Consider the following 9,837-nt stretch of genomic DNA (forward strand, 5'->3'; position numbering starts at 1 on the left):
CAAGTCAAAGGATGGAGAGGCGGGTGGAGGAGCAGCCCCAGGAGGTGCAGAGACCCACAGATTTAGGGAGAAGCAAAGCTGGCAACAAGAGGCGGCCGAGATGGTCAGGAGAAGAGAACTGCTGTTCTTAGGCAAGGCAGGAAAATGGTTACGGGGTGTCTGTGTGTGTTGTGGGGGGGAGGCGGAGAGTTACAGGGGTTAGGAGGGTCAGGGATGGGAACCAAGCAGAGAGGGACACCGTCCAGGATGCGGCGAGCCTAGGACCGGGCTGTGTCCCCATCCTCACCCCTCAAGGCCCAGCGCCCAGCCGGGCGAGGCTCGAGAGCCAGGCCTCGCCCCACTGCAGATGGGAGCTCCGCTTCCTTTCCAGAGAAGCCGAGAGAAAAGACAAGGCGGGGTGCGTAGAAAGAGGAGGGGAGAGGACAGAGCCTGGCGGGAACCCGAGCAGCCCGGGAACCGCGCGGGGAAAGAGCCCACCGCGCGGGTTTGGAGCTGGCCGGGGGAAAAAGGACGGTTCCGTTGCCAGGCAACGCGGCCCGAGCCCGCCTCCCGCCCGCGTTGCTAGGAGACGGGGAGGCGGGGGGCGCGGCGGAGCGGGCCCTACGTGCTGACGCTAATTGTATATGAGCGCGAGCGGCGGGCTCTCGGGTCTCTTTTAGCGCCATCTGCTCTCGGCGCCGCCTCCTGCTCCTCCCGTGGCCGCCGCCGCCCTGAGTCACTGCCTGCGCACTCCGGGCCGCCCGGCTCCCCGTACGCGCTGCCGGTAACGGATGGGGGCCGGGGAGGGCCTGGCGAGCGGGGGCGGCCGCGGCCTGCGGAGGGAGGAGGGACGGAGGCCGGCGCCGCAGCCCGCCGGGCCTCGCGGTCGTCCCGAGAGGCCGGGGCGCTGCGCTCGGCGGCCGCCGGCGCGCGTCTCGGGGCCCGCGGAGGGCCTGGGGCTCTCGGGGCGCCCCCGCGCGGACCCCGGGGAGGCCCCGGCGCCGCCCGGGCTCCGAGGAGGCGCGGGTCGCGGCGCCGGGCTCCGGGGAGGCCCGGGATGCGGGGCCCGGCATCCCCCAAAGCGCGGGCCCCGAGGAGGCCGCGGGGGTGGCAGGGGCGGCGGGGGATGGAAGCGGCGGCGGGGCTGCGAATTCCGACGGGAGGGAGGGAGGGGCCGCGGCGGCGGAGGCGGTGGCTGCGGGGCTCCCCGCCCTCCGGGGGCGGCGGCGCGGGCGGGGACCGGCGGCTCCCCTCCACACGTGGTGCTGAGCTGCGTGGCCGCGCCGCGCCGACCCGCCGGAGACCCCCGCCCGGCCCCCAGCCCGACTTCAGTGAAAGTTGCAGGGAGGGTGGGGTGTGGGAATGAATAGTGAGCCCAGGAGGCCCGCTCCAGGGTTGCAAAGTCTAGCCCGCTGCTCTCTCGTCTTACATCTTTTGATTGGTACCAGAGGCAAAGAAAGAGTGTTAGTTAATGGGTGATGGGAGAGGGCCTCCATTGCCACGATTTTAATGAATGCGTGGAAAGCACTTATTTTTAGCTGTTACCGATAAAAGTTGGTCTTGTGTATTATCCCACATATAGTTAGAACTCCGGGGATGTCTTGGCCAGGGTGTTTTTTTTTTCTTTTTTTTTGAGATTGAGTTTAATCGATCAAATGTTTCTAAGATGAAGGTATAGGGTTCGGCCTGTAGTAGTTTTATTTCTAGGCATTTAAACAAATTCTTTGACGCTCTCAGAATATGATACTTGATTAGCTGTGTTAAGATGGATGGGGGTGGAGTAGAAGTAATATGAGGTGGAACGAGGGGTACACACCCTGTTACCTTGTCAGTGTGCCCCACTAAGGAAGAGTCGTGGGGATTACAGTGAAGGGAAGGAGGATCTGAGGTTTTTTGGGAGAAGACTAGGCTCAGAGTAAAGGAGTCTGTTTTATTTACTTATTGTGGTTTGGGAATTGAACCCAGGAGCACTCAACCTCTGAAATACATCCCAGCCCTTTTTTAGTATTAGTTTTAAAACAGGGTTTCACTAGGTTGATAAGAGTCTCGCTAAGTTGCTGAGGCTAGCCAGGAACTTAAGATCCTCTTGTTTTAGACTTATCACTGGTCTGATGAAATCTAAAAAGACTTCTCTTTAAGAATCTCTAAACTTGCCTGCCTTGCCAGATTTCAGATATAAAGTTGTAAGACAATTTTTTTTTTTTTTGCGGGTCTGGGGATGGAACCCAGAGGCATCTGACCTCTGAGCTACACCCCCCACTCCCGCTGCCCAATTTTTTATAATTTATTTTGAAACAGGTTTCACTGAGTTGCGGAGGGTATCACTAAGTAGCTGAGGCTGTCCACGAACCGTGATCCTCCAGTCTCATTCTCCCAAATGCTGGGATTACAAGCGTGCGCCACCACGCCCGGCAGACAATTTGTTATTTTTGAGAATGTATGTTAAATTTTTTTTTATTTAGCATTGGAAATTGAACCCAGGAACATTCTACTCCCAAGCCACAAACCCCAGTAAGGGGTTGGGGGCTGTTTTTTGACACAGGGTCTTGCATTTCACTGTCTCAGCCTTTCAGGTACTGGTGTGCAGGGCAGAGACATGGAGACTAGTTTCATTTTTTTTTTTTTTTTTTGCGGGTCTGGGGATGGAACCCAGGGGCATTCGACCTCCGAGCTACACCCCCTGCCCTATTTTTTATTCTTTATTTTGAAATCGGGTCTCACTGAGTTGCCGAGGGCCTCACTAAGTAGCTGAGGCTGTCTGCGAACCTGTCTGCGAACCGCGATCCTCTCTGGTCTCAGCCTCCTGAATGCTGGGATTACTAGCGTGCGCTACCACGCCCGGCTCTCATTTTTTTTTTAAACTAATATCTATGTCCTGTGTTTTTCTTTTTCTTCCTTCCTCTTTCTCTAATCTTGTTGAGACTCAATCAAACCCAGGGCCTTGTGCATGCTAGGCAAGTGCCCCACCACCAGTTACATTCTTAGCTCGTTGTGACCTATTTTTTGGTTAGCTTGATGCCCCTTATTTTACTTAGGATGTACTTAAAGTCAGTACCTATGATTGAATAAGGGAAAAACCAATACAAAGATTGAATTTGTTTAGAACTAGAGGCAAATGAAGTTGTCAGTGATTTTTAGGGATTCTTATGTCTCAAACTTGTTTGAAGTTGCTCCAGTTGAAATATGTGGCCCAAGTCTAAACTGTACAGCTTAATTCTAAGACTGATAATTTGGAAGATAGATGGAAGTAAACAGTAGATAGAATTAGACTTCTGTCATTATAAGACCTCTATGTGATAGGAACTCTTTTCAAGTCAACATTGTTTATGTTAAATTAGTAAATAGAAATAAACTTTTGATCATATTTATTTGGAAGTCTTTTTTTTTTCTTTTTTCTTTTTTGATGGTGGTGCTAGAGATTTAACCCAGAAGTTCTCTACCACTGAGCTACTCTAAGCTTTTTATTTTGAAATGGTCTTGCTAAATTGTCAGGCACTGGCTGCTAACTTGTCTCAGCCTCCCAATTACTAGGATTACAGGTTGAAACTTCTGTAAATTTCTGTTATGAAGTATCCTTTTTATATTAGGCCTATTAATTGCCAGGGTTACTAATTTAATACTAAATGTGGCACATGATCATTCTTTCATGAGATTTTTAAAAAGCATACTTGTAGCAGAACTAATGTAATTCAAAATGATTCAGCTCATGTGATTATTCAGCTTACTGTATTGGCTCAAGGTGACAGACAGATTGGATTCTAAATTTCCCCAAATACATTCAAAACAAAGGGTCTTTTTTATGGGGACTAACAATAGTATTGAATTAAAAAGATCTGAAGATGTCAGAATGTTTACTCTGCTAATATTTTGCTTGGTGGTAAATTCAAAATAAAAGGATTAGAGTGTTAACCCACATTCTCCACCATGGAAATATTAATGAGTTACTTGTATTCTTGGTTAGTTGTTTAAGTATTTAAGTCTCGTTTTTGAACTAGTTTCATCTGAATAAAAGTACTTTCTTTTGGCAGAGTGGAAAAGGAAGGTGGGAGCTGTTTGTGACAGCCTTAGCGCACGTGTCATAGAAAGTGGCTTCTATACCCTGGGTAATACACCTTTGTCTTTTACTGCCACCTATTTGGGTATTTTTTTTTTTTTTTTTTTGGTGGTACTGGGGTTCCTGGAAGCCCTTCTACCTCCAGGCTACACTCCCAGACCTATTTTAGGTATATATTTTTATTTGGAAACAGGGTCTCTTGAGCCAGCGAGGCTGGCTCTGAACCAGTGTGATCCTCCTGCCTCCGCCTCCCAAGTGCGGGGATTACAAGCGTGCGCCCGGCTCTTTGGGTACATTTTTACTTGTTCAGAAGTTCTGTGCATTTTGATTTTTACTGGGAAAGAGGGCCATGAAAATTATTTTCTAAAATAGGGTATAGAAGTATAACAGAAAATGAAACACAGGGGAATTATTCAGGCATTTTTGTAAATTCTTCTGAATATTATTTCCTCATTTAACGGTCTTGGTGGTAGGTAGTATTAACATTTTAACAAGGAAATTGAGGTGTAGCATCATTATCCAAGGCCATATAACAACAGTGATGACTTAGGATGAGGTGGGTTTTTTTGGTTTTTTTGTTTGTTTTTTTGTGTTTTTTTGGTGGTGGCTTCTGTAGAATGTTCTTTTGACTTTGGAATTCAGAAGCACTCCATCTTGGGTTCCACAGTGCTCCAGGGAAAAGTGGTATTACTATATAGCTAATAGCTCTATATTTACATGAAGTTGCATAATGACCTCATCCTTATGGCTGTCGCATAAATATATGCTATATGTACATAAAACTTATGGAAAGTACATGGATAAATTGTTAAAACTTGGTGATTTTCACCAAGTATCCTAGGTATGTTTTTCTGCTATAGGATTAGTGATACTCTAGATAACAGCTTTGGACAGGAGATAAAAGTATTTTCAAATGAGAGTTCATTTTGGTAAGAAGTTTAATGCAAATTTCTAAGCTGACTTTTGATAGCTGAAATGAAAAAGTGAGTGTAAAAATACTGATTAAGTTATAAGGTTATGTTGGAGCCTACTAATTGTGCTAATATCTTGGACCACTTAAAATGTTTTGAAAGAACAGCCATGTCTAAAATTAAAATTTTGTTTAAAGTGTATTTAAAATGAGATGAGGTTTGAGTTAAAGGGAAAACTATATTCTTGAATATTACTGGTTCCCTCTTTTGCTTTAGACCATTTTCAATTTTTAGTGATTGGCTGTTTTATCATGAAATAGTCATTTTCTGTAAAGGAATATAACTAGTTATATAACAGGTAGATTGGGGAAGCATCCTTGTTTTGGAATATTGGACAGGCGTGCATTTTATTTGTTGTTATTTTTTTGGTGGTACTGGGGGTGGAACCCAGGGGCTTTTCTACCTCCGGGCTATACTCCCAGACCGGTCTTATACTTTATTTGGAAACAGGGTGTCAGTCACAAAGTTGTTGAGAGCCTCACTAAGTTGCTGAGGCTGGCTTTGAATCTGTGTGATACTCCTGTCTGATACTCCTGTCTCAGCCTCCCAAGCACTAGGATTAGCCTGACTCAGGGATGTGTTTTAAAAGTCAGATTTTAAATCCTAGTGTTTTCAGGGTTTGTTGATAAGCAAGTTACTTACTATTTTTACCTCCAAATTAAGAGAGAAGCCTATAATGCCCTACAGAGAAGGCTCCATATATGTTCATTTTCTTTCTTTTCAGGGATAGTACGGGGAATTTATTAATTTTTTGCAATCCTGGGGATTGAACCCAGGGACATTCTACCTTTGAGCAACACCTTCAGCCCTATTTTATTCTTTATAAGTTCCTGAGGCTGTTCTCAAACCTGCACTTATCCTGTCTCAGTCTCCCAAGTACTGGGATTACAAACCTGCCCCCCCCCTCCCCACACCCAGCTGGGAATTTATTCTGCTTACTGGAATGGTAAGAAGTTAATTGATGTTTCTGTACATCTGGCTATTATTAGACCATAAAATGCAGCTTTTGTATTCTGATTCAGTTAGTGGTCTTCTTTTTTTCCAATGAAAGATTTTCTTGAAGCCAGTCTTGGAATCTTTAATGGGAACTTGTAGTTATACATTTGATGTAATTACTATGAAGGTTAGGTTTAAATCTGATTATTTTGTGTTAGGTATGTATTTTCTCTCCAGAAGTATATGTACCATTTTTGTAATCTTTTGGGAATCCTAGAAATTACAATATGCATACTTAATATTAGAATATTTAATACAGTTCTTCTGTTCATACCACTAACTTAAAACATTGTGGTTTTAATACACTATACAGAGGTGATATTTATTTTAAAGTCTCTAATTAGCTGGATATGGTAAGCTTGTACCTAACGCCCCAGTGCTGGGAAGGAGGATCACTTGAGCCTAGGAGTTTGGGACTGATCTTCAATATAATGGGGCACTATCTGAAAACAAACAAATATCTTTATTCGGCTATAGGCACCTCTCCTTCATTTTTGGTATCTTGGATTGTCTATCTTGATCACTTGTCTTCTATCTGAAGAGTAACAATATTTTAGAGTGCTTGGAAATATTTTTACCTTAAAGTATCAGCTTCATCTTTATTCTTAGAAGAGGGTATTTGGTTCCATTGAGTATTTTGAGCACACTTTGTATCCAGACCATAACACTCTCTATAGTGTGTTTATAGTCTATTTGACAATTATATTTAAATCTTTGTAATGTTAATTTTTTTTCTATACTGGGAATTGAACCCAAGGGCATTGTACCTTTAAGCTACATTCTCAGCCCTTTAAAAACTATTTATTTATTTATTTTTGGTGGTACTGGGGGTGGAACCCTCGGCTTTCTACCTCCGGGCTATACTCCCAGACCTATTTTATATTTTATTTGGAAACAGGGTCTCACTAAGTTGCTGAGAGCCTCACCTAAGTAGCTGAGGCTGGCTTTGAACCTGTGCGATCCTCCTGTCTCAGCCTCCCAAGTGCAGGGATTACAAGCATGTGCCACCACACCCGGCTAAAAACTATTTAAAAAAACAATCTTGCTTGCTGGTCGCACTTAAAGTACTTGGGAGACTAAGATAGGAGGCTCACAGGTTCAAGGCCAGCCACAGCTTAGTGAAACCCTGCTTCAAAATAAAGAATAAAAAATAGGGCTGGGGTTATTTATAGCTAGATGTAGAGAGCCCAGAGGTTTAATCCCAGCACAATCCCCAGTACCTCAAACAAAACAAAACAGGGTCTTGCTAATTTGCTAGAACCTGAGATCTTTATCTCAGTTTGGGATTATATATGTATGCTCCAATCCCTGGCTAGGGCTGGTTTCTCTCTCTCTTTTTCTGTTACTTCTGTTGACCTTGAAAATTACTTATGAATTATGAGGTCTAGGCTGTAAATGCCTTTTGCTTATACTTGGATATGCAGGTGCTTGTAAACACATTACCAGGATTATTTAGTCTCATATCTTAGATTGGGTTGAGGGCAAGACAGATAAGATGACTTTGGGTATTTGTTCCAGAACTAATCTATTCTCTTTGAGGAGATAACACTTTAGGGTTTCTTAATTTGGGAGGGCAACTATAAAGAGTTCATCTATATTGGACAGGCATAGAATTTTGATGTCACCGCAAGGTGATTAAAGCCACATTTCACACTTGTGACAGGGGCAGTTGATTTCTGGCAAAAGTGGCTTCCTGTTTTGTCTTCAGTTTTAGGCTACTATCCTTACTATCTTGTTCATGTTTTATTGCTTTTAAGATTTTTATTTTATTTAATTTTTAATTTTTATTTTTTGCAGGTCTAGATGGAACCCAGGGGCACTCGACATCTAAGCTGTACCCCCTGCCCTATTTTTTATTCTTTATTATTATTATTATTTTTGGTGGTACTGGGGTTCCTGGAAGCCCTTCTACCTCCAGGCTACACTCCCAGACCTATTTTTTAATATATTTTTATTTGGAAACAGGGTCTCTTAAGCCAGCGCGGCTGGCTTCGAACCTGCGTGATCCTCCTGTCTCCGCCTCCCAAGCACGGGGATTACAAGTGTGCGCCACCACGCCCAGCTTATTCTTTATTTTGAAACAGGGTCTCACTGAGTTGCAGAGAGCCTCACTAAGTAGCTGAGGCTGTCCACGAACCGCGATCTCTGGTTTCAGCCTCCTGAATGCTGGGATTACAAGCGTGTGCCACCATGCCTGGCAACTTTTAATATTTTTAAAAAATTTTATTTTGTGCTTCTAATTATTTTTCATTGGTAGAGTTGATGTCTAATCAGGCCGTTCGTTATCAGGAACAGAAGTTTTTCATGTTTGACAAAATTCTCATTCACTTAATTTCAATTGGAGTAAATAAAATAATGCAAGCATTAACATAAACTAGTATTTTTCTAGTCTAGTCTGATTATCAGAGAAACCACCTGCCTCAGACAATGATATTGTTCAAAATGGAGGAATTTTTTTTTTTTTGCGGTTCTGGGGATGGAACCCAGGGGCATTTGACCTCTGAGCCACACCCCCTGCCCTATTTTTATTCTTTATTTTGAAACCAGCTCTCACTAAGTTGCGGAGGGCCTCACAAAGTAGCTGAGGCTGTCCGCCAACCGCGATACTGTGGTCTCAGCCTTCCGAATGCTGGGATTACAAGCGTGTGTCACCACGCCTGGCTCATTTTTAACTTTTAATTGTAGGCATGGTTCAGAGCTTTTGTATGCTTTGTCTCAGTTTCTCCTAATGTTAATATCTTAGATTACCTGCATACATTTGTCAAAAGTAGAATTTTTTTTTGGTGGCACTAGGGACCAAACCCAGTACCTGCTGCATGTTCTATCACTGAGCTACATCCCCAGCACTGGAATGGAACCCAGGGGCTTTCTACCTCTGGGTTATACTCCCAGACCTACTTTATACTTTATTTGGAAACAGGGTCTCACTAAATTGCTAAAAGCCTCACTAAGTAGCTGAGGCTGGCTTTGAACCTCTACTCCTCCCATCCTGGCTTCTCAAGTACTGGGATTACAAGTGTATGCCACCACATCTGGTTTAGAAGAATCATTTTTAATTATCACCCTAGCTAATTTGCAGAAACTGACCTCATTTTAAGGAAAAATTCAAAATGGACTGGATGAAAACATAGCTTATATTCATTGAGTTCATATGAGGTATCAAAAGCCGGTTGACTCTTTCACCTGGATTTGATCCTTTTTTGTAATAGATAAAAATTTTGTTTTAGCCAGGTCTGTGTTGCCTGCCTGTAATCCCAATACTTGGGAGCTAAGAAAGAAGGCTGCAGCTTTTTTTGTGTGTGTGGTACTGGAGGCGGAACCCAGAGGCTTTTCTACCTCTGGGCTGTACTTCCAGACTTATTTTTATACTTTTATTTGAAAACAAGGTCTCACTAAAGTTGCTGAGAGTCTCACTAAGTAGCTGAGGCTGGCTTTGAACCTGTGCGGTCTCCTGTCTTAGCCTCCCAAGTGCTGGGATTACAAGCGTGTGCCACTATGCCCAGCTCAGGATTGCAGGTTTGAGGGCAGTGCATAGTGAGACCCTGTTTCAAATAAAATAAAATAAAATAGGAGTGTGATATAACTTAAATTGAGGTTTAGTCCCCAATACCACAAGACATACACATTTTTATTTTAAACTGATACATAAAAACATGAGAGTTGTGTTTGTTAATGGGCTATCAGCCTTAAATTCTTAAATTCAATACAGTGAAGGAAAATTTTTTTTTAAATTTTTGAGGCAAGAAGTTTGTTCCTGAGTTAGGCTGCTTTACATAGCTGGTGCAACCCAGAATGATTTGACTATAAAATTAGGCCTTTTAAAAATGTGTGCATCAG

Source organism: Muscardinus avellanarius (genome assembly GCF_963383645.1).
Source record: "Muscardinus avellanarius genome assembly, chromosome: 11".
Lineage (NCBI taxonomy): Eukaryota > Metazoa > Chordata > Mammalia > Rodentia > Gliridae > Muscardinus > Muscardinus avellanarius.